Consider the following 25,000-nt stretch of genomic DNA (forward strand, 5'->3'; position numbering starts at 1 on the left):
CCCAAAGTCACTTAGTGGCTAGTTGTTTAGACATCAGAAATGATTGATTACATGGAAATTTAGTATACAGTTGATTCTCATAACTTATAGTAGTTATGTTCTAAAAGTCACTACAAACACTGATTTAGTGAAGATTGAACCATTACTCCTAGGGGAAATACAGAGTCAGGTTCCTGCAAGACTCTGGTCACATTTTCATCAACTGATCAATACATAGCCTTGTTTTATGTGTTTCTGTTTAAAGCCAATTTATTTAATACACATTGTTGATTCATTAACATTGAACTCACAGCCAACAGCACTGTAACTCATGCCTGAACCAAGCTTATCTAGCACACGTATTTTCTCCACAAGCACTTCACAATAATCTTCTGCTTAGGAACACTAGATAGCACTTCAGCACTATGCTCAGGGAATATTTAAACAGGAAAATCACCAACAAAAAGCACCAAAAGGTAATAAAAAAAACAAACAACCCAACCCACATAGCACTAAATAGACCATGAAGAGGACACATTTATAGTATGAAAGCTGAAACAAGAAGGTCACCTTTTTTGACCTCAATTGGAAAGGTGTACATCAGGTGACTCAAATTTTTTGCTCCTCCACGCACATTCGCAAATGACAATAAAAGTGCTATGACTATCGATTTTGGGGTTGCAAATAAATTTTAGTGAATAAGTGCATTTACAAATATGGAAACCATGAATAATGACAATTGACTAGCTATCTTTGGAAACATCAACTTTCTCCAAAAATAAAACAAGTAAAACAATGCCCCCTCATCTGATGATGTAGATAATAATTGATAACTACCATTTATACATTTTTATGTATTTTATTTTTATACATATTTTTATGTATTGAAAATTGAATAATATTAAATGCACTAGATTAATATTAGTCTGTAGTTGATTTCCTAATATTTAGAAATAAGGCATTTGATTCTTTTAGGCCATTAGGAACCATTTTGTATGTGTGCCTCTGTTCTTGTTGAACACCTGTCAAGTGATATTTTCTTTGCTAAAAATGAAGAATGTTGCCCTCAAATAGCTTACTGATAAGCCAGTGAAAACTATAGGGAAGTTTCCTGAGGGTATTTCCTCTGCTTATAGCCACTTCAAATTATTATTTACTGGAGATTCATATAAGCCAGGGTAGTCAAAGATTTTAGATGCAAATAACATAAACCAACTAAGGTTGGCTGTATCAGTTAGCTTTTGCTTTGTAATAAACCATCCCCAGACATAGTGGCTTAAAACAAGAACCAGCTGTTTACTTCATGATTTTTTGTCATGGCAATTTGTTCTGGGCTCATCTCACTTGTTTTGGGTGGGTTTTCTGGTCTCTGCTAGAGAACAGTCAGCTGCCATGTCTAGGATGCCTCAGCTGGGAGGCTCACCTCTGGACTGCATGACTGCTCGACATCCAGCATAGTCACCAAGACCGATTTATATGGTGGTCGGAAAGTATTCTGAGATATTTAGTGGAAAACTTGCAAGGCCTCTTGCAACTCTGGCTGGGAAGTGAGAATTTCATAATTTCTGACACATCTTTTGGCCTAAGCAGGTCAGAATACAAGATCAGATCCAAGGGATGGGCAACTAGATTCTACATCATGATGGGAAGAGCTGCAAATTCATATAGCAGAGACAAGGATATACCAAGGTGATAAATTGTGCCTACCTTGCAAAGAATTGATCACATTGATTAAACAAAAGAAAGGTAGGTCACAACATTGTTAAGTAGTTTAGAGAGTAAAGTATAGATAAGATATAATTGGGCAGGGTAAAAGATGGGTTGACTAGCCAAAACGACAATTAAAGTCACACCACAGAATCAATCCAATGACAGCATCACTGTTGGTGAACATTGGATGCTGAAGCCACTGTTACTTCTACTGATGGCACCTACTATTGCCACAGTTTGATGGCAAGTACCATCCTCTTAAAACTGGAAGTTACAGTCACCTTGATTCTGCAACTACCAGAATGGATGCTTTACTGGCCTTCCCCTAATGGGCATATCACATTTGCTGCATTGAGACCACTGGCCCATTCCCGGGGTGCAAGGGGAGTTGCTTCCATGATGGTGAATGGATGCTATATCCCAACAAGTTGTTGAACATGTAAAAAGTGTTCAGGTTGCAGAAGGGCAAAAGAAAAAACATGAATATCTAACACGTGTTATCTTGGGACAAGTAGAAAGGGACTGAGGGAAGAACTTAAAATGTTTTGCCCCAAAGTTTTGTTTATTTATTTGTTTGTTTTTGTTTTCACTTTTCCCCTTAGAACATAAGGCCCCACAACCAGACGTTAATCAAGGTCCACAGTGTATTTTAAGGATGAGGTATTTGAAGCCTCAAATAGAGGCTTAGGGGTGGTGTGGATGAGTCATATTCTAACACTGAGATTTCCCGGTCAAACCGCATTTCACCGTCATCTCCAAAATAATGATCCCTGGATTGCAGAATTGTTCTCTGTGACATCTCTTTAAGAATCTTTGTTCCCCTTACTCCCCTACTTACAGAGGCAGATGAGGAAATCAGACAACACAAGGAAAACAATGAAGAACATATATGTATTGTGATCAAGGTGAGTGGAGGGTGCTGTGTAAGCACACAGGATGGGCACATTGGTGCTCAGTATGAACTGCGTAACTGGGAGACTCATCACCTCGTGCCTATGTCCTTATAAAATGGCCATGACGATGGAACCTACCTCCTTCTTTGTTATGAGGATTAAATAGATGTGAAGCACACCTGGAAGGAAGCGGCCAAGGAATGTTAGTATTATTCTTATTATTCCTGGAGAATCATTTAGTCGTATGGGTGAAGAAATCAGTGTAGAATAAATCCAGAGGTCATATAAGACTTCAGCAAAGGTCACTTCAAAACTGAAAGGAAAATGAATATTTTTATTATTATATGAAGAATGCTCTCTTCTTTATGAAAGCATTAAATTTTTTGCCAGGAAAGAATTTTTAACATAGCTTCCACATTTCTACGGCAACAATAGCATCTGCTGTCATTAATTTCTGTTTATTACTAGAATTACATTCTATGAAGGAGTGACCAGCATCCCAATCATACTACACCTTCACTAAGTGATTTTTCATTTAATATAGCTGTCAGTGATGGTGCTCTTATTATGTGCCAAGCAACAGATCCGATACTTTATAGGAAGTATGTCATTACTCCTCATACGGCCTTATTATTGAGCTTTCAAGCTTATAGATGAGAGAACTAAGATACAGAAGTAACACAGAACACAGAATAACTTGCCTAATATCACAAAATTATTGAATAATGGACCAGGATTGAAGCACAGGATGTCTGATTCAAAGACTCAGCTTTTGACTTCATCCTTTAAGCAACCCTCACTCTTGAAGATATGGACTCATCTCAGAGTTCAGGACCCCAGAAGGACCTAAGCCCCCAACTGCTGTTGACCAATATATAGCATGTATTAGGGCCCCTTGGAATCTGTGCCCGAGGCAGCACATTGCAGACCAGTTTCTATCCTAAGACCAGCAGTAGAAGATCCAGTACAACTGCTCTCAAAACAGACAAGAATCATTTGGCTGGGCTTACGTTTCTTGTTTACTTCTACTAATCACATTCTTCCTGGAAATCAGGTGCTGTGGAAAGTGGGCATAGTGCCTCTTACCTTGGTTAAAAAAAGAGGTTGTTGGCAGAAACCCAATCCTCTATTAATCCAGGAACTTCAGGGAGGTGAGTTTGGTTCTACGTTTGACCAAGGGAATAATATTAGTTTATTTTAAGTAGATTTGTGAAGGGAAGTTATTTCTGAAGCTTTGGGCCTCAATTATGTGGAACAGGTTGCTATTATTCCAGGAAAACGTTGATTAGGCTCAAGGTCATGTTTAAATGTCCCCCTTGTCCCTTCCCAATTAATGAAGCTGCTGGTTAGAGCTGGCTTTTGTTCAAAGGAGGAATATTAAAATTTTAACATGAAAATTACTTGAGAAAAATTTTTATATATGTTTATGTATGTGTGTGTGTTTATGGGTGAGTATATGATAATCTAAGTGCATAGATTTGTATTATTTTAACTACTTAGTCTGGGTGAGAAATAATGTTGAACCAATCTTAGGTAGTTTTAAAATCATTGACTTTGAAACAGGGAATAACTCCTTTCAGTAGACCCATCTTTATGAAGTCAACACCTTGGTACCTTGGTGTTGACTAAGATCTGAGAACAGGAAAGTCAGAAGCACCAATAATCCTAATATAGTGAAATAAGTTCAATGATTGGCTTCCAGGATGTGCTGGGAATGCAGAGGAGGGACAACTAACCCAGTTGGCCAGTTGGAGATGGCTATTGGGGGAGCTTAAGTCTGGGCTGATGCTGAAAGACTAGGTAGGAATGATCACGTTGGATCATACAAAGTGGTCATTTTTGTAGGTCAAAAGTAGCCAAATATCAGTAATTTTGTATAGTTCAACCTAATCATTAAAATAGTAATATCCAGACAGAGGCCACCCCTAAATTCCTAAAACCTAGAGGAGAAACAGGAACATGTACATGTCACCACTGACTCAGACTGAGTGACTCAGACTCACTGTCTGAGTCAGGATTGACAGGCCACGGACACGCAGCTCTGCTCCACCACTTTCACCACAGCACGTGACTCAGGAAGTGACATGCCCTGTCCTCTTTGCACCGGGAATGCTTCTGTTCCTCATTGAGCTGCAATAGCAGTGAGCCTTTCTTCCACAGCTACACGCCATGGGAAATGTAGAAATAGGAAGAGGAACTGGAAAGAGGAGTAACCTCAGTAGTTCCCTTGTGGGCCAGAGGATAAGCATTTAGTCATAAGATATATTGTTTAAATTTAGCATTCCTGAGACCCCATAAAAGATGGATTCAGAATGTATCAAATATTAAGAAGCAGGTACCGGTAAGCTCATGTGTGAGGAATTGAGTAAACACATGTCTACATTCAGGAACCAGGTAAACAAATGTAGAAGGTTTTCTCCCAGGAGGTCTATAATACCTAAATTAATGTTCTCATCAAAGGCGTGATTATATGCTTTTGGTTGCAAATGATATTTGAATAATTCTAATTTCCAGCTCTTATGTAACTGATCCATTACTGCTTTGCATTTTGTAAATTCAATTTTTGGATTATCTCTCCTAAGGAATTGCATCTTCCCTCCATCTCAGAGTCTGTCGTATTTCCTTGCATCCCCAGTTCCTAAGGAAGGAGAGAGAGAAATGGCAATTTTTAGTGTCAGCACCAGGCAGACACTTTATGTACCTTAATCTTTAAATCCTTATAAAGATCTTTGGAAGTCAGTATTGTTATAGTCACAGAGAGCTGGAATTCAGAGAGGTGAAGAATTGTACCTATCATCACAAGTGGTAGAGCCAGGATTCAGACCCTGTTTTGTCTGACATCAAAGCTGCCTCTAGCACAAGGCTTCCTGTGCAGAAGATGTTCTTTAAATGTTTGCTGGTCATGTGATTCCAACTTTCCTTTTAATTGCTTCCAGTAGCACCTGGACAACAATATCTGAACCTTGTCATGTGCGTAGAATACCTTGAAAGTAAATACATAGCAAAATGCCCTGTCTTTTTATGGTTAGTCCATGGTAAATAACAAACTAGGGCTCATAGTCAAGTTAATAAACACGGTGCTGGCCCAGAAAGAAAGAAAAGAGAAAATTCTGGCTCCAAGAACTACATCGTCAGAAGCTTTTCTTGGTTTATTAATTTTTCAAATATGATGAAGTACTCTCAGTGCATCTGAATAAAATGAAAGTCACTGATATTATCAATAGGAAGTATTCTTTTTCAACAACTCTGCCAGCATCCCTCTATGATGAGGACCTCAACGAGGGGAAGTTTATGGGGGGAACTTTTGGGTTTTCAAAATGGCTACAACAGGTGGGTTTCATTCAGTATCACCAACCAGCTTTGTTGATTTGACAGGTTAAGCCAGTCTTCCTTCTGAGACTGATGGAATGGATGTCACCCTCTTATGTGAGTGCCCTGCTGGTACCCAGGAGGAGTGACTTCCTCAGGCCTCCCTAAGAGGCAGACCTAGGAAAACCCAGTGAAAGACTCAAGCCTGACCAGCGGGAAGAGGTGGCTGCCTGTTGAAACTGGGTTTGAAAATCGCCATCACTCTGCTCAAAATATGGCTGTGTTTGAAAGTCATCCTCAAACTGGCCACTACATTTCTTAGATTCAAAGAGAAATAAACAAAACTGCATCCTCCCCTACTCAAAGGAAGTCCTGAAGATGATTCTACAGCAGCCATGTAAATGAGAGGTAGTGCCCTACTATCCTGCAGCCCCCTCCAAATGGAATGGAAGATAGAGCAGTGGAGCAGCTGGAGAGATGTGAACAGCTTCCTCCTGTGGGAAATCCTGTTTGACTGCGCTCGCATGTGCATGGCTTACACCTGTCATCTTTGCCATCAAAACTATTTTAGGATTAAACGAATTTGTGAGGTTTCCTTTCTATGCCTCCATGTCCACCTTTTAGTAAGCATTCAATCTTTTCTATCTTCTCTTAACTATATCCCCTTTTGTTTTCAAGTATATTTTCTTTTAATATGCTACCATTATTAGGTAGATTTTTTGACCTAGAGAATCCAAATATTTTTAAACTAAAAGCTTCCTCATCTTTTAAGAGCCATTTCTCAAGTTAGAATTCTTCTTCGGTTTGTCAACATCTCTAAATTTGGAACTATACTGTGATTTTACAAATACATCTCCATGTCTATCTCATTTACATAAGTATGAATAAGTGAGGCCATTTAGAAAGAGAACTACACATTTGGGGAGAAAAGGCCACCTTTCCACTATGTTTTTCAATTTGATTATGATGGATGAGCCTTTCAGCTGTCTCAATATCTGGCTAAATTTGTATCATGGTCAGGGGAAAAGCATAATGATCATAGCTATCATCCTCCCAGTGGCTGAAATAAAGCCACCTGGAAATGAGATGAGGCTGGATGCATAGAGCTCCTTGGGGTTCTCTTCCATTATCCATGCATGCAAATGTGTGTGTGTGTCTGTGTGTGCATGTGCATACATGTGCGTGTCTCAATTTAAACAACAGGAATAGTAAGAAAAAATATCTTTCTATAATACATAGAATGTAATATATAACTGCGTAGCTAAGGCATTCAATGACTTAGTCACCAAAAAACCCCATTCAAACATCTAGAATGATTGACAGCACACAGGCAAAGTAAGAAATAGAGAATAAAATTGTTTTAGAATTTGCATCTTCTTCTAACTTACAATATTCAGAAATGGTCAGCTTCATGTCTTTTAGTCATAGATATGAGGTCAAATGTCATATTAAGTTGAGGAACATCATTTCATGAGTTGGGTTTTTAGTAATGGCTTGCTTTAGCAGAATTTAGTCCAACTAATAGTGGTTGTAAAATGTATAACGATGTTGTACTGAGCTACTTTCTTTGGGAGAATTATGGTTACACAAGATGATATGCACCAACGCAAGCATTTTCAAGTGGGACCCGAGGCAAGAAATGACCAACACTGAGAAAGAGACAGGGACACTGGTTCACAGGTTACCATCACCCATTGGTCAGACCACCTCCTGGCAGCCCCTTGCTTGCATAGCCTGGGATGGGGCAGGGTGGCCTCTCGCCACCATCCTTCATGGTGGTGTCAGAAAGTGAGAGGCATGCTGGAGCTCAGGTAGGGTGTTGTCAGGGTACTCCTGGTTTTCTCAACCCATGATGTTTCTGCCTCCCAGGAAACATTTACAGTACCTGGAGACATGGTCAATCATCATGAATGGAGGGGTGATTGCTAATGGCTTCAGGTGAGTGGAGGCCAGGGATGCTGCTAAACATCCTGCAATGAGCAGACCAGCCCCCCCACAACACGGAATTATGCCCCCAATATCCATAGTTCTGAGGTTGAGGAAACCTGGGAACATATGTGAAAGGGGTTATCGGAGCAACGGCTGCAGTAAAGGGTGGGTAGTGAGGACAAACAGCAAGAAAAAGAGGTGTCCTCCACAATGCCATACACAGTCTGAGTGGCCGACACACAGCTGAGAATGTGGATCATGGCAGAGAACACAGATTCTAGAGTGATAATCCCTCCCTTGGTTTAACAGGTGAAGCAGGCAGATAGCCCTTTTTCAAGGAAACGTTTGAAGGAGGCTAAATCTTTGAATTGGTAAAGCCTACACTGAAAGGAAATGTCACCTTCAGATAAGAGAGTCTGGGTAGTGCAGTGAGTATCAATGGGCTGGAAGGAAGAGAGTGATGCTTCCAATCTGAGTGTGTGAGGCCCCCACAGACTTCCTGCCAGGCAAGGGCTGTTCTGCTGGACACTCTGGTTTGGGTTTAGTTAGTGAGGAGGAACGAAGTTTTATGAGGAATCGCTGTGTGATATAATGGTTATTGTATATGATTTATGCTCACCTAAATTGTGTTGTGTACATCATGTCTTGAGGCAGGGGCTCCCACAGATCTTGTCCTTCAGAGCCTCAACTAGGTGAATCCCACTCTTGGCATCAGCAGCTCTGTGTCACCAGGCTGTCATCTGTTTAGGTGAGTTACGTAATGTATGACTATGCCAGCCACTAGTCCTATCTCACTATTTTAAGGAATAATAATTGAAGAGAATATTTAATATATTTGAAACGGTGAAGCATAATTACTTAGAATTACATGGTGTTTTTAGAAATATAATTTTATCGGCCGTTTCCTGTTTGGTTTAAAGCAACAAATTCATTGAGTTGCATATCGAAGTGATTTGACAATGATATGTGTTCTGGGCTTTCTAATTTTCTTCCTCATCAAAAAATCAATTTGAGAGGAAAAGGTATTCAGATTTTTTGTCCTGCAAAGCTCTCACCACTTTACTCCCCTTTTCCCATCACAAATTAGGCTTCTATGTGCCAGAAGAGCACATCCACAGACCTTGCAAAAGCAGAGAGGTTCAGAGGCTGGTGTCAGCAGCTGAGGATTAGAATGGGGGGTACAGAAAGCCCAGGAAAAAGGGCCAAGGCAGCAGGTCTGGAGGGGGAAGAGTGAGCACCCTATTCCTAGAGGAGTGTTTGTGGGCTATCATTCTCCAAGTCCCAGGTAATTTGCTGGCCATGATCACATCCTGGGCATCTGGCATTCTGGTGACATTGCTCCTTCAGGAGCCCTTCTATATGTGTTGACAAAGAGATTTCTGCGACAGATGGATCCCAAGGAAAGGAAAGGAAGGGACCTGCAAGTTTGGGTTAGGATAGTGGTCAGGGTGGAGGGAAGTGCTGGTTCTGAATGCAGCATGCGTTTCCCTGGGAGTGTCCCCAGGCTGAGCACCTATAGAACCAGGCCATGCATCAGGATGGGAAAACCATATTAAAAAGTGCGTAAAAACTAAGTGCAGTTTGGCTGCTGCAAGTTCCGGGTGGCGGTGGTTCTGCAGCAGAGGTTCTGGACACAGGCAGTGCCTTCAGCGTCAGTGGCCAGCAGCATCGGTGCTGCGGAGCAGGCTTCCGGAGTCCCAGAGTCTTGGCAGGGAGAGAGAGGAGGCCTGGATAGGATGGCTTTCCTTTTGTATCAGCAGCAGTAGGAGAACTCACCTTGGTCCACTAGACTAGGAAAAGCAGAAATCTGGCATCATTTTGTGGTAGTCAAGAGAAACAGGTGCAGTGTCCCTGGAGCATAGCCTAGTGCCCCCTTCAACCTCACAGCTCCCCTCTGCTCCCTAGTATGGGTGAGGCATTGATGTCAGGTCAGAGCAAGTAGGAGGGTTGACTTTTGGACTCATGTCTGCTTGTGAGTGATAAGCATGTGCAGAGGTGGATATATGTATATCATTTAGTAGATCATTAGCAGCAAGTTAAAAATATACAAAATCAGATAGCAGGAAAGAACCATTGTTTTAATAGTGTATATGCAGGCTGATGTCAAATTGGTGGTTATTTGTTCAACATACAGATTTTTAAGAGATAAGAAACAAGCGTAAAACTGGCACATTTTATAAACTGCAACATCAGGGAGCATAATGCAAAATGATGATCAGACCACATAAATTGGTCATTTTCTTATTTTAATTTACAGAAATAGTACTTTTCATTATAGAGTGATAAAATAGACTTCCTCTCACTTTCAACTTCAAAAATCATTATTTTCTGAAAGGTTAATATGAAAATAATTTGAAGTCTTGGATGTGTTTTCACCATGGCATAAAATAACAAGAAATGGTTTGTAGATCGCTTTATATATTTCAGATCATAAAATTAAGTTTCCTGTGAAGCATGCGGTTGAATCTGTATTTCTTTAGGCATTGTAAACAGATTCCAAAGGGAGAACCCTTAAAGATACAATTACTAATCATCTATTTTTATGTTCATGTAGCTCTTCTGAAAACCTTGAAGCACTTTGTTCATATTATTGTTACAATTTTTTATGTTACTTAAAGTTTTTGAGGAACACCAGTGTGAGATACAGCCTGTTTTTTGTTTTAATTTTAGGGACACTAAACGCAATATTTTCTAATTGAATCACATCTCAGCTTACAAAGCAACTAATCAGCCAGGTAGGATTAGAAATGTGTCTGCTCCAAAGGGAGATCATATTTCAAACCCCTAAACAAACACCTAGTCATAAACATCAGCTCATCATAAGACATTTAAAAATTTAACCACCAAAAAATCTCCAGAACATATGAAAGTACATACTTTAAAATTAATGTTTATTACAAAAATAATCTTAGATGAATTATACATCTGAGCATGAAATATAAAGAAATAAAACTTCTACATGAGAAAATATCTTTGCAACCTTGAGGTAGGAAAAGATTTCTCAGTAAGAACCCAGAAAGCGCTAAACATAACATTTTAAAAAATGATTACATGATCTTCATCAAAATTAAAAACTTCAGTTCACCAAAAGACTTCGTGAAGAAAATGAAGAAACCACACACAGAATGGATGAAAATATTCACATAGGAGAGAAGACATGTAATAAGTAATATGAATAAAGTGCTCCTACAAATCAATAATTAGGGACAAAAGAAAACAGTAACAATGGGCAAAACTTGAAAGACATGTCACAGAAGAAAATATGAGTATGACCAATAAGCTCATGAAAAGGTGCTCAACATCATCAAACATTAGGGAAATACAAATTAAAAGCATAATGATATACTATTTCACACCCACCAGAACAGATACTATTAGAAGCTCTGACAATAACACATGTGAGAGAGGACAGGGCTCACTGGATTTCTCACACGTGGTTGATGAGAGTGTAAAATTTTACAGCTACTTTTAGAAAACTGCTGGGCAGTTTCTTAAAAAATTAAACATACACTTATTCCATGACCTAGCAGTTCCATGCCCAAGTGTTTACCCAAGGGAAGTGAAAACACATGTCTACAAAAAGACTGTACAGGAATGCTCATAGCAGCTTTATGCATAATAGCCAAAACTCGAAACGACCCAAATGTCTGTCGACAAGAGAATGGATAAACACACTGTGATAAGGTTATACAATGGAATACTACTCAGCAACAAAGAAAAGAATAAACTGCTTATACAAACAACATAGATACGTAAAAAATATATACTGGAAAAAGTATGAAACAAGCCATACACAAAAGAATGCTTTATGTATGCTTCCATCTATATGAAATTAAAAACAGGAATAACTAATCTGTGGTGATATAATTCAGAATAATGGCAGTTTTGGGAGGATGGAGACTGACTTCAAGGGGTATGAGGGAACTTCCTGAGGTGATGAAATGCTGTATATCTGACTGGAATGATGCTTACATAGGTGTATAAGTTTATCAGAACTCATCATCCAATTATGCACTTAAGATATGTACATTCCACTATATATAAATTTTGCCTCAATAAAAAGTAATGAAATTGTAAATAAAAACTATTAACATATATTATTTCAACCTTTCCCAACTATAAGTATTTAAATTATAAAAAACAGTTTTCAAAATATAGTCATCATGTTCTTGAGCATGGATTTAATTAGAATGGAAGGTCTTCAAAATACCCTACACGAGGGACAGGAAGAAAATTACTTCTTAACCATTTATGCATGAAGCACTGTGGTGGAACTCTTATATACATTATCACAAGTAATATTTCAACAACCTAGTGAAGTTTGTTTATAATGATCCTCACTCCATAGATGAGAATATTGAGTCATAAAGATGAAGTAAATTGCCAAAGACCACATAGGTAACAAGAGGGAAAGTCAGAATTAAACTTCAGATGGGTTTGCTTGAGGATCTATCTCCTTTCCAATACATCAGGCTATATAGTTCCATCATGCTCCAAATAAGCAATATTTGTTGGAAGTCTGTGTTCCAAAAGAAATTAGTTTATGAGGAAAAATATATATATTCTTGCACCCTTCTAGAACTCCTTTCTCTTCTCTCTCTTTTTACCACAGTGGAAGGAAGTATAGATTAATCTACCTGTTCTCCATGCACAGATTTGGAGCCAGACTGAAGAAGCTTGGGAAAGACAAGACAAGGAAATTTAAAATAACTCAGCATCATCATTCAAGTAGAATATATCCCTTAGATGTCAGTTAATTCTCTCAGTTTTCTTCCTACTTTTCTAGGGCAAGGTTGTTTTGTCCAATGCATTCTTTCAATGTTGGTACTGGTGTTCCTTAAAGCTCTATTTTTTGTGTGTATCTTTTTAACCCTCGCTGAGGCCTGTTAACCCATTTCTTCACGGTTCCGCGTGTGCTTCAGACACCTCAGTAGCGATATGTTTAAACTGAACTCAACAAATTTTCCTAAAATGTGATTATTTCTTTGTGTTTTCTATGTAGGGAATGGCACTGTTGTCTCATCCTGCAAGCCATCCTCGGCTTGATAGTCAATTGGTTTCTGGATTCTATGGACTTTACTTTGTTAAATAGCATTCATGTTATGTCCCTCTTGTCCATCCTCATTGCTATTCTCTTATTTCAATTATTGAAAGCCCTCACCATGCCTCACCTGGATCTTGTCTCAAAGTTAACAGTGGCTTCCATACTGGAAATTAATAGTTTCTGTTTAAGTAATTGACAAATCCTCCTTCTTGCCACCTTTATCTTAATTTGCTCCCCAAATGTTACATTTATAAAATTTTCTTCTACTGTGCTACTTGTTCAAACCCTGTTTCTTGTGCTAGCTCTTGCTCTTCTGCCTGATTTCCAAGTGTTGAGCTAGCAAGCCCTGGGCTGAACCCTTGATGTTCTTTTCATGTCTCTGTACACTATATTGCTAAGTAATCTCATGCAGGCTCTTGGTTTTAAGTACCATATTACATTTGTAATACCCAGAATTGGCATCTCCAACTCCAGCTCTGGACTCGATCCTGAGATGTAAATAACTGAGTTCATCTCCACTTGATTGTCTAATAGCCATTTCAAATTTGATTGTCCAAACTAGAACCTTTGGTATCTACCTCCTAACACACAAAACACCAAACTCAATTTGTTATCAGTCTTCTCCATTTGAGTCAACTACAACAGCAATTGCTCAGATGGAAAAGTTATTGGAGTCATTCTTGTTTTTTTAAATCATTCACTCCCAATACACCTATTTTATCTATCTTTAAAATACAAAATTTGATCTATACCACTGCCATTCTTTTCCAAGCTCCTATTGTCTCTCTCTCAGAGATTTGCAACAACGTCTTAACTCATCTACTTGCTTCCATTTTGACAACTTCAGTCTTTATTCCGTAGAACAGCTAGAAACATCTTTTAAACATGAAAATCAGATACGTTACGCTTCTGTTGAAAACCTATAAATAGCTCCCCTTCATATTCAAATAAAACACAGTCAGTGTTCTTACAAGTCCTGCAAGTGCACATCTGACCTGGTCTCCACTCACCTCTCTGATCATTTTCTATCACTCCCTTCCCTCTCTCCATCTCACTCACCCAGCTGAATCTACAAATAGTCTTTTCTGTTTCCAAGCTTTGCCCTACCTCAGAGCATTCATACTTGCTGTTTTTGTCTGGAAATTCCCTCACATTGATATAACGCATGAGTTCGCGCCTTCATTCAGACTCTGCCCAAGTAGGTCATCCTCAGAGAGGCTGTTTCTTAATGGCCATACCTAAATTAGCTTCCCTCCTTACACTTTTTCTGCTTAGCTATCTTTATTTTATTTTGTAGCATGTTTCCCTACTGGAAATTATATTATCAATTTATTTGCTCACTAGAGTCCATGAGATCAAGGACTTTGTCCTTTAACCTTATATATCAGCATGCTAATAGGCCCCGGTACATAGTCTATGCTCAAAAAACACCTTTGAATGAATAAATGAATTGATCGCTAGTATCTTGTGCAGTAAGAAATCCAAATATTCAATAGGTACTGAGAATTTACAGATAGAATATTGGATTTCTCCATGCTTGTAGAACATTACCCATAAAATCTAATACCCATGAATGATAAACACTAGATGTCTATTTGAAAATGTACTTATGATTTCAGTCTCTACCTCTCCGCTCTATTGTAGATGGGGATATGACACTCAGTTACACTTTAGTACTCTTTATTGAAGTCCACAGGAGTCTTGGGAATAAAAATAACAGCATAGTGCCAGACACATAGCAGCTACTCTATAAATAGCTGTTACATCAAGCTGCATGTTAGAAAATTTGTTCTCGTCTTAGTTTGTCATTTGATGATTCGTGGATCCTTAATTTCGAGATCAGAAAATAAGATATGAAAGAGTAGATTCTGTTATATGTACTCTAAACCCATTACAGATTATATTTTATAAAATAAGTTGCAGCAAATTTGCAGTCATTGCATGTGTTGATAGCATAAGCACTGCAGAAGAGATGTGCTAATTCTGCTAGCAATTATAAATAAAATCTCAAACCAAAGATATTTCAGTGTAGGATGCTTCACAAAAGGGCTGTGTACACTAAGAGAAGCTGCTACAAAGGCCAACTGTACTTTAATGATCAAGGGAAGTTAGTTGTTTTTTGTTTTGTTTTGTTTTTGTGAGGAAGATCGGCCCTGAGCTAACATCTGCCAATCCTCCTCTTTTTTGCTGAGGAAGACTGGCCCTGGGCTAACATCCACGTTCATCTTCCTCCACTTTATATGGGACGCTGCCACAGCATGGCTTGACAAGCGGTGCATTGGTGTGCGCCCGGGATCCGGGCCGGCCATCCCCGGGCCACCACAGCAGAGCGCGCGCACTTAACCACTTGCGCCACCGGGACGGCCCCATGGGAAGTTAGTTTTAGTCAAGTTCACTGAAGGAAGCCCTTCATGTCCTCTATTATGATTATATACTCTGGTAACCCAACTCCAACAGACATATCCTCCTGGGGATTTGCTAAAAGAGGCTGCCAATAGTTCATGATCTTTCACAGACGTCTATTGTACAATTAGAGATTAATTTAAAAGTAAAACAAGAACACTAATTGGGTTAAATCGGTAACAAGTGGTACAAAGCATCATGTTTTACAAATGCATTCAATGATTTAAAGATTACGTATATAATACTTTGAAAGATATTTAAATTTTAATAGCCCTATTTTCACAAGAAGAAATAAAAACATAAAGGAGATATATGCTGTCTGGCTTACCCTGCACATTTAGACAAAATCCAGACCTCAATGGACTGGCTGCTGAATTTCATTAGCCTTTTTTACTAACAGATATAAGTGAAAATTATGCATTGTGGAAATTAAATGCAAGGAAATTTGTCTTGGTTTATGTGATTAACTCAAAGTAAAGTTAAACCTGTAACCTCTGATTTCCAACTTTCAGTCCTGAAATCTGGATCTCATTTTATCCCAAATCTGTGAAATATAAATAGTCTTACTAAAAAGATTAACAATTTATAATTAATGGTATATTATGCATCATATATTACAATCTGTGATTCTATGATGTATTATTCAAATTCTCTGTTTAGACATTCTTTCGTTGCTTGAGAATCCTCTTTTGGAATACGTGATAGATGAAGACAGTGAAAGAATCCCAAGTGAGATACTGAATCAATGCATGTGCCATCTTGGAAACCAAAAGTAAAAGATCAGCTTGCTGGAGGTATTTAATCAATCTTATTGAGCATATTAAATGTGCATTCAAAGAAAAATGTGTTTTAATTACCACTTAAATGCATTCTGAATGCTAATATGACAAGGACTGAAGCACTTTATTTCCCTTAGCTTGATATTTTGCGGTTAGCAAGTTGCTTGCAGTGGGATACCTAAAAAGTTACTTCAGCTAGAAAGGTTTTGTCATTTCGTCATGAGAGAAAGGACCAGAAAAGAAAGACAATTGGCTTATTTGTGTAATAAAGAGCCTGAGAAAACCTTAACCTCAGAAATCTCCTTACTCCAGGAAATGTGCTTGATCAACTCCAACTCCCTCTGCATCTCCTCAGCATGCTGAATGCTACTTCCACCCACTTACAGATTCTTTTCAAAGGGTTTTCTTTCTGGGTATCTGTGTATAAAGTTATCTCCACCAATTAGACTGTAAATAACCTAATGTCAGGGATATTTATTTTGCTGCCCCACTATGCTTGAAATATTATATTGCACAGTCAGAGTAATGATATTGAGTGAACAACTACTATTATGGCTTCATTAGAAATGGACACCTTCCATGAGAATAGAATGTCTGTCTCACCAAATTTAATGTGAATGAAAACAGTGCAGACGTGGCAAGTTCCATTTCCCGTCTCTCTCTCTGACTCTCACACTTGCCCTCTGATGTTGTTTTGCTTCCAGATCCCAAGTCCAGGTATGGGATTACCCAGGTTGTTGAGGGTTGGGAGAAAAGGGGAGGATAAAATAGAGGAAAAACACAAAATCTTTGGTCCCAAATAAAGTGGGGATAAGGATAGGGTGGTCATGATAGTAAGGAATGAGTTAGTGAAGGAAATAAGGTTTGGTCAAGAAATACCAAAACCTCAAAATATTTGTACACATTCACCAATAATTTGAGACAAGTGTGGATTCATGGAAGAATACCAAATTTTACCTTTGAATTCAATGATATAGATGTATAAATAGAAGATCATGCCATACTTTGCAGCAATTTTGTTTTGAGCAAATGTTTTACGGATATTTTCCCTAGATTGCAAGTAAAACTGTTGTTTTACAAACATTTACTGTATAAACATCTGAAATTCCATATCTCCTTGCATGTTTTTGTGATTGAGTGCATGTGTTTGAATACATACAGACATAATACTTTAGAAAAGTGCTCAATGATTAACATAACATTAATTGCTATGCCTTTCTATAGTTAACTACTTGTAAATTAACTTGAACTTCTGATCTCGATTACATAAAACTATTTTATAATGTTATAATGAATTTGCAATAAAAGTGAGTTTTCTATGGTTTCTGACAACAGCTTGGGAAGATTCTGCCAAAAGTGATTTTTCCCCCTTTCTTTCTTGTGATGAAACTCATCAAGATGCATTGCCTTCCCTGGGCTGAAGTTCAAAATCCACTTTGAGTTTTGGGTCATCTGATAAAAATTAATGCTTCATCTGAAAGTTCAGCAGTGTTTATTTCCATAAGAGAAAAAAACAAAACAGATGGCAAGTGAAATAACACCAGAGTTGAAAATTATATCCTAAATTAGGCTTAAAGAATGAAAAGTACAATAAAATAAACACCACTGTTAAAAATTTCTTTTTTATGTGTAAGTTTCGGATTTTAAAATTTTATCTCATATGAATAATGTACAATCTAATGCTTTCAACACGTTGGATTGATTTGGGATCTTTGATAATTACTACCAGGTTATTAAAAATGCATCTTGTGCCTACCTCTCAAACTCATTGCATCTCTGGTTTTAATTTGGACTAAGAAATTGTATTGTGTAAGTTTAGTTAAAGGATCAGTGAAAAAATAACTGCAATGTGTGAAATTTTACATCAGAAAATATGTATATTACATTCCAGCAATAGCAATGGGTAGCTTTTTATATAGCATTTATGGGTAAAGATAAACCAAAATTGATATAATTCAGGATATTCAATTAAATGGATAATTCATATCTAGAATTAAAATTTTTATCCTCAGCATACAATTTGTGTGTTAAATCTCACTTCTATCTTGCCAGTTGCCTGAGTGATATAATGTAGTTAATGAAGAGAGAGATCGTTTGAACAGGTGAGGCTCAAGACTTCTTTTAGGCATGCCCCATAAACCTCCCCCAAGAACATCTCAGTGTCTGCTTCCAAGGGAACCCAGCAAAAGATAGTATGACAGTAGGACTGGGATTTTGGAGCTGGGTCACTCTTCAGCTTGCTAGCGATGTGAACCCTGTCATTTCTGATAGATGGAGTTCCGACATACCTGGCATGCTCTAGCAGATAGTTATGGGCTAAACTCCTAAAATTTACATGTTGAAGCCCTAACTCCCAGTATCTTAGAATGTGACTGGAGGTAGGGTCTTTACAGAGGTAACTAAATTCAAATGTGGTCATTAAGGTGGGATCCTAATCCTATATGACTGGAGTTCTTAGATGAGATGAGAACACAGACACATACAGAGGAAGAACATGTGAAGACACAGAGAGAAGGTGGCCATCTATAAGTCAAGAAGAGAGACCTCAGAAGAAACTAACGTCTTGATCTTGGACTTCTAGCCTCCAGAATTGTGATAACATAAATTTCTATTGTTTAAGCCACCAGTCTGTGTACTTTGTTATGGCAGCCCTAGCAAGCTAATACACAGGGCAACTGTTAAAACATTTACAAATGGTGAACTCAGATAGGATAATGGTGCAAGGGAATGCACTAGCATTTGCAACATCTCAGGTATTTGAGAGGGTCAGAGGAAGTAGCAATTAATAGGACTATGTGATGAGCTGACAGTAGCTGGATATCGTTGATACATTGGAGAAAATCTATGAAAGGAGGAAAGTGATTATTAACCAATGTAAGGTGAATGGTAAAAGGCAGATGGCTCCTTGGCTGCATCTAAAAGGACTATTATCTCCTGCAGGTAAAAGGCAATAAAAGCTGATGGTAAATCTCAGGGAATTAATTATAAGGGGATCAGAGCTCAGGCTCCAGTTGAGAAGACACTGGACACTAAGATTTGTGATGGGAAAATCTGAGTCAAAACACTAAGAAAAGTTGACTGCCAAGATTGTCTCAAACCTTTTGTGTCATCTACAGAAATAGCCAACTCCTCTTCGTTAAAATCAGAGCTCATGTCTTGCTTGCAGATGAGGCATAGGCCTTTGGCTTTCAAGATACCACATGCCCCCTCAGGATCTCCCCCTACATCCTATCTTGGCCATCGAACAAATGACTCAGATCAGTTACATTAGCTAGCTGAGACATGCTGGGCCTGCTAAAGTGCAAAGAGACTATATTCTAAAGGAGTTTTGGGACTTCCTCAAAATGTACATGAGTAAGTAAAAATGGAACCGGATCCTTGGGGTGCTGGATCAAGGAGTGCTGGTCATAAAATGGGCTATGGGAGAGTTTATTGATTAGGGTGATTTTCCCATGATACAGGATCTAACACCCTGGCCAGGGCACCGAAAAATGCTAATATGTCGTCAGGGTGGTTCTTGGACAACAATAGGCCATACAAAGTGAAATAGAAATTCCAGAATTGCCATGGAAGATGGTGGAGACAAGGGTCAAAAAAACTCAGAAATAAGCATGCTAAAATAGATATCCTACTTAGGGCCAGAAGACCCACTGTCTATGTTTCCCAGGGGATACTCTGTTATCCCAAAATGAGAAAGAGCACCAGCTTTATTGAGAAGATCAGTGAGGACTTTCTCTTTAGTTCAAGACTGAGAATAGCAGGTGCTGTTATAGAATTGACTACCTAATTTCATTGGGGATGACAAGATCCCCCAAAGGAGGTCAGGCAGTGGCCCTTAAACCTTAGATGCTTGGTGAGTGCAATGATCATAATGGGTGATAAGGTAAGAGTAGCAGCAAAGGTAGCCTCACATTCAGTGAGATGGCTTATAGAACAGGGTGTTCCTAGGGCCAAGATAGATGAGCAGTCTCAAGAGCATTGCCCAATTTATACAATCAAGATAAAGTCAAGGATTCTGACAGAAGTTGCATCAATAAATATTCATGATCTCTGGTCTAATTTCTGGATCTGAGACAGTTCTCATACCCGGAACTCATTGATTTAAGGAGGGCCAGGTTCCCATGAGTTAGGATCCTGTAACACCATGGAATGTGTATCTGACAATAATTCCCCTAGTTCTTCTGCAAAGGGACTAAGGGTCATTCACACACCTCGGAATGGGAATACGTAGACATTTTGAAGACTTCTAAACAAAAGTACTATGCTGACATTGATTTCCAGGGATTAGAAACATCATATGCCATCTTGTAAGAGTGGAGGGTATAGGACCTTGGTCACTAACAGAGCTCTGACCCAGGTCTGGGTCACACTTGCTTGTCCACTGGGCCTAATGGTCATTTCCCTGGTTGGCAGAACCACCATAATGGCCATTTCCCTGTGGTGTGAGAGTGACATTGGTGGGAAAGGCCAAGTGGAAGCCTCCAAAACCGACCCTCACACACCATAGCCAAGATAGTAAGTTTTTAAAAAAATTGCATCTTGGGAGAAATGGCTGACATTAGTGGTATTTCTTTTCTCTCTCTTTTTTTTTTTTTTTGGCTACTGATCATTTTATTTTATTTTATTTTATTTATCTATTTATTTATTTTTTTAATTTTTTGTTTGTTTGCAGTAACATTGGTTTATAAGTGGTATTTCTAAAGATATAAAAAATGTATGAGTGGTCATTGCCATCATATCCCTATTTTATCTAACTGCCTGGTCCCTATAAAAACCAGCTGGATCCTACAGATGATTCTAGGCTTCCAAAAATTCTCCTAGTTGGGAATAAGTCTGGAGAAAATCAGCACAAGCTTCCACGTGTCCCTTCCCAGTAGTGTCACTCGGAACACATTAAATTCCCCCAGTAAAGATCTGACAACATGAGTGAAGTGTTACCAATCAGAGAAGTGCACTTCAGCCTTGAAGTCCAGGGATTTTACTGAAGGTCAGTCACTTAGGCATACACCTGCATTACTTACCTCAGTTACTGAAGCTTCAGACCACCATAAATCAAATTGTTTGTATAAACCATCTAGACAACTGGTACAGCATGGATCAAGGCCTCAGGAATGCAGACACACTCTTATGAGACAGAACATTCCAGAAGATCAGTTCCCAGGAGACAACCAAGGGCCAGTCATAAAAATAGGCCTTTCTGGGGAATGTGCCTTTTCCCCACAAACACCATCAAGCTTAAAAAGGGCATACTGACCAGAGGCTCAAAACACTCAGGGGCGAAGATTTGGGTGTCCTCCAGGTAAAGCATTTGGAGCAGCAAATGTGTCAGCTGGGACTCAGAAACACAGGATGCTCAGTAAAGGATGAGAGGATGGGTATCTGATGGGACACAAGCCCAGCTGCAGTGGCAGTAATTATACTTCATCCCACTCTCCTTCCTCTTCTAACTTTTCCCAGGAGAAAACCTACCTAAGGCCCCAAAGAAGCGTTCCCACAGGATGAACTTACTATTCACAACATTTGATTCGAGCAATGCAAGGGGTGGACTGTGAGACCTGACTGAGCCACCCCATTCATTCCCCTCAGGACAAAGGTGCGCCCTCCTCAGCTACCACAGCTGCTTGCTCTTGGCGTGTTGCAGCTGATCTCTTGCTAAGAATTTCTATCAGCTGAATGTGATGTGTCCCCCTAGGGGCAGCCCACATTCGATGACTAGTTCATTTAAGGGTACAAAGACCTCACCCCTTGCCTCAGTTTGGACAACTTAGCAAGGCCATCCTATTTTCAGAGATCTTCATGACATCTACCGAGGCAAGCGCATCACAGTTCAACTTCTCTCACTGCTCAATTCTGTTTCCCTTGTTCCCTTTCTTTTCCTTTTTTTTTTTCAGATAGAAGTCTCCAGTTAAACTGTATGCAAATTCATCTGTTTTCCAGAGAACAGAGCCTGAGACACCTACAGTCAGATAATCAGATATACTATGCAGGCTGGCCCCATGGCTTAGCAGTTAAGTGTACGCTTTCCACTACTGGCGGCCCAGGTTCGGATCCCAGGCGAGCACTGATGCACCGCTTGTCGGGCCATGCTGAGGCAGCGTCCCATATACAGCAAGTAGAATGGTGTGCAGCTATGACATACAACTATCTACTGGGGCTTTGGGGAGAAAAAGGGGAAAAAAGGAGGAGGATTGGCAATAGATATTAGCTCAGGGCTGGTCTTCCTCAGCAAAAAGAGAGGAGGATTGGCATGGATGTTAGCTCAGGACTGATCTTCCTCACACACACACAAAAAAAGATATACTATGCATTTCAGATTAGGATCTTGAAGCATACCAAAAGAAGCAGCCTTCTCATATTTAGACTTGGGACTTGTGAGGAAATGGAAGTGATTAGATCAGTGGAAATAAAAATGATGTTTAGGAGTTCGATCTGATATTTAAAAGCAATCTGAGGGCTGGCCCCGTGCCTTAGCAGTTAGGTGCGTGTGCTCCGCTGCTGGCGGCCTGGGTTCGGATCCGGGGTGTGCACTGATGCACCACTTCTCCAGCCATGCTGAGGCCGTGTCCCACGTACAGCGACTAGAAGGATGTGCAGCTATGACATACAACTATCTACTGGGGCTTTGGGGGAGAAAAATAAATAAATAAAATTATAAAAATAATTAAAATAAATAAATAAATACATAAACATAAAAGCAATCTGAAATTAAAAATAAAGAATTCCATGAAGTTTTCTTTGCTCTTACAGATACTATGGAAGACACGAAAGACAAAGTGTGTTATTGTCTCCAAACTGTCTCACAGGTCTCCACATGGTTGTTATATCAATCATTACCAAGAGTAAGTATCTAACTCAGCAGGCATAGGATTCACAAGCCAGAAACACTGACTTAGATCATTATAAATACTTATCTATGCTTCAAATCATAACATCAATAGAAAATTGAAGTGAAATCCTTTTGGCCCCCTGTATTTATTTATTTATTTTTATTTATTTTTTTTTCCAGATGCCAGTATTATTTATTTAATAAAACACTCTTTCCTGCTTAATTAAAAAGTCTCCAGTATCATATAATAATTTCCATTATATACTTGAGTCTATTTCTGGACTCCTTATTCTGTTTCATAATTTAATTATCTCTACATCAAGCCATAATGTTTTTTAAATACATACTAAGTAATTCTTTCTTTGAATCCTATTTTTAAAAACTATCATTGACAATTCTCACACATTTATTTCTTCATGTGAACTTTTAAAAAGTGGTAAACTCATCTTCACTTTTCTCTTTTTACAGTCATCCTCGTGTGTGGCAGCGCACGTGAATTACAGGAGACCAAATGGATTGTGTGTAAAGCGCTTAGACCAGTACCTGGCTCACAGTCAACATGCAGGAAATATAGTTGTTGTTTTTGTTGTTGCTGCTACTTATTTGTTCCTTTCTTTTTTTTTTAATTTTTTGTGTATTGCAGTAACATTGGTTTATAATATTGTATAAATTTCAGGTGTACATCATTATACTTCTATTTCTGCATAGATTGCATCATGTTCACCACCCAAATACTAATTACAACCCATCACCACACACATGTGCCGAATTATCCCTTTCACCCTCCTCCCTCCCCCATTCCCCTCTGGTAACCACCAATCCAGTCTCTGTCTCTATGTGTTTGTTTATTGTTGTTACTATCTACTACTTAATGAAGGAAATCATACGGTATTTGACCTTCTCCCTCTGACTTATTTCACTTTGCATTATACCCTCAATGTCCATCCATGTTGTCACAAATGGCTGGATTTCATCGTTTCTTATGGCTGAGCAGTATTCCATTGTGTATATATACATCTTCTTTATCCATTCGTCCCTTGATGGGCACTTAGGTTGTTTCCAAGTCTTGGCTATTGTGAATAACGCTGCAATGAACACATGGGTGCATGTACCTTTACAAATTGGTGTTTTCAAGTTCTTTGGATAAATACCCAGCAGTGGAATAGCTGGATCATATGGTAGTTCTATCCTTGATTTTTTGAGGAATCTCCATACTGTTTTCCATAGTGGCTGCACCAGTTTGCACTCCCACCAGCAGTGTAAGAGAGTTCCCTTCTCTCCACATCCTCTCCAACACATGTTGTTTCCTGTCTTGTTAATTATAGCCATTCTGACGGGCGTCAGGTGATATCTCATTGTAGTTTTGATTTGCATTTCCCTGATAGTTAGTGATGTTGAACATCTTTTCATGTGTCTGTTGGCCATCTGTATATCTTCTTTGGAGAAATGTCTGTTCAGGTCTTTTGCCCATTTTTTAATTGGGTTGGTAGTTTTTTTGTTGTTGAGATGCATGAGTTCTTTATATATTTTGGAGATTAAGCCCTTATCAGATGTATGGTTTGCAAATAACTTCTCCCAATTGTTAGGTTGTCTTTTCGTTTTGTTAATGGTATCCTTTGCTGTGCAGAAGCTTTTTAGTTTGATGTAGTCCCATTTGTTTATTTTTTCTATTGTTTCTCTTGCCCAGTCAGACATGGTATTTGAAAAGATGTTGCTAAGACCGATGTCAAAGAACGTACTGCCTATGTTTTCTTCTAGAAGTTTCACAGTTTCAGGTATTACATTCAAGTCTGTAATCCATTTGGAGTTAATTTTTGTGCATGGTGTAAGGTAAGGGTCTACTTTCATTTTTTTGCATGTGGCTATCCAGTTTTCCCAACACCATTTGTTGAAGAGACTTTCTTTTCCCCATTGTATGTTCTTGGCTCCTTTGTCAAAGATTAGCTGTCCATAGATGTGTGGGTTTATTTCTGGGCTTTCGATTCTATTCCATTGATCTGTGTGTCTGTTTTTGTGCCAGTACCATGCTGTTTTGGTTACTATAGCTTTGTAGTATATTTTGAAATCAGGGAGTGTGATGCCTCCAGCTTTGTTCTTTTTTCTCAGGATTCCTTTAGCTATTTGGGGT

The sequence above is a fragment of the Diceros bicornis genome, chromosome 33 (assembly GCF_020826845.1).
Source record: "Diceros bicornis minor isolate mBicDic1 chromosome 33, mDicBic1.mat.cur, whole genome shotgun sequence".
Lineage (NCBI taxonomy): Eukaryota > Metazoa > Chordata > Mammalia > Perissodactyla > Rhinocerotidae > Diceros > Diceros bicornis.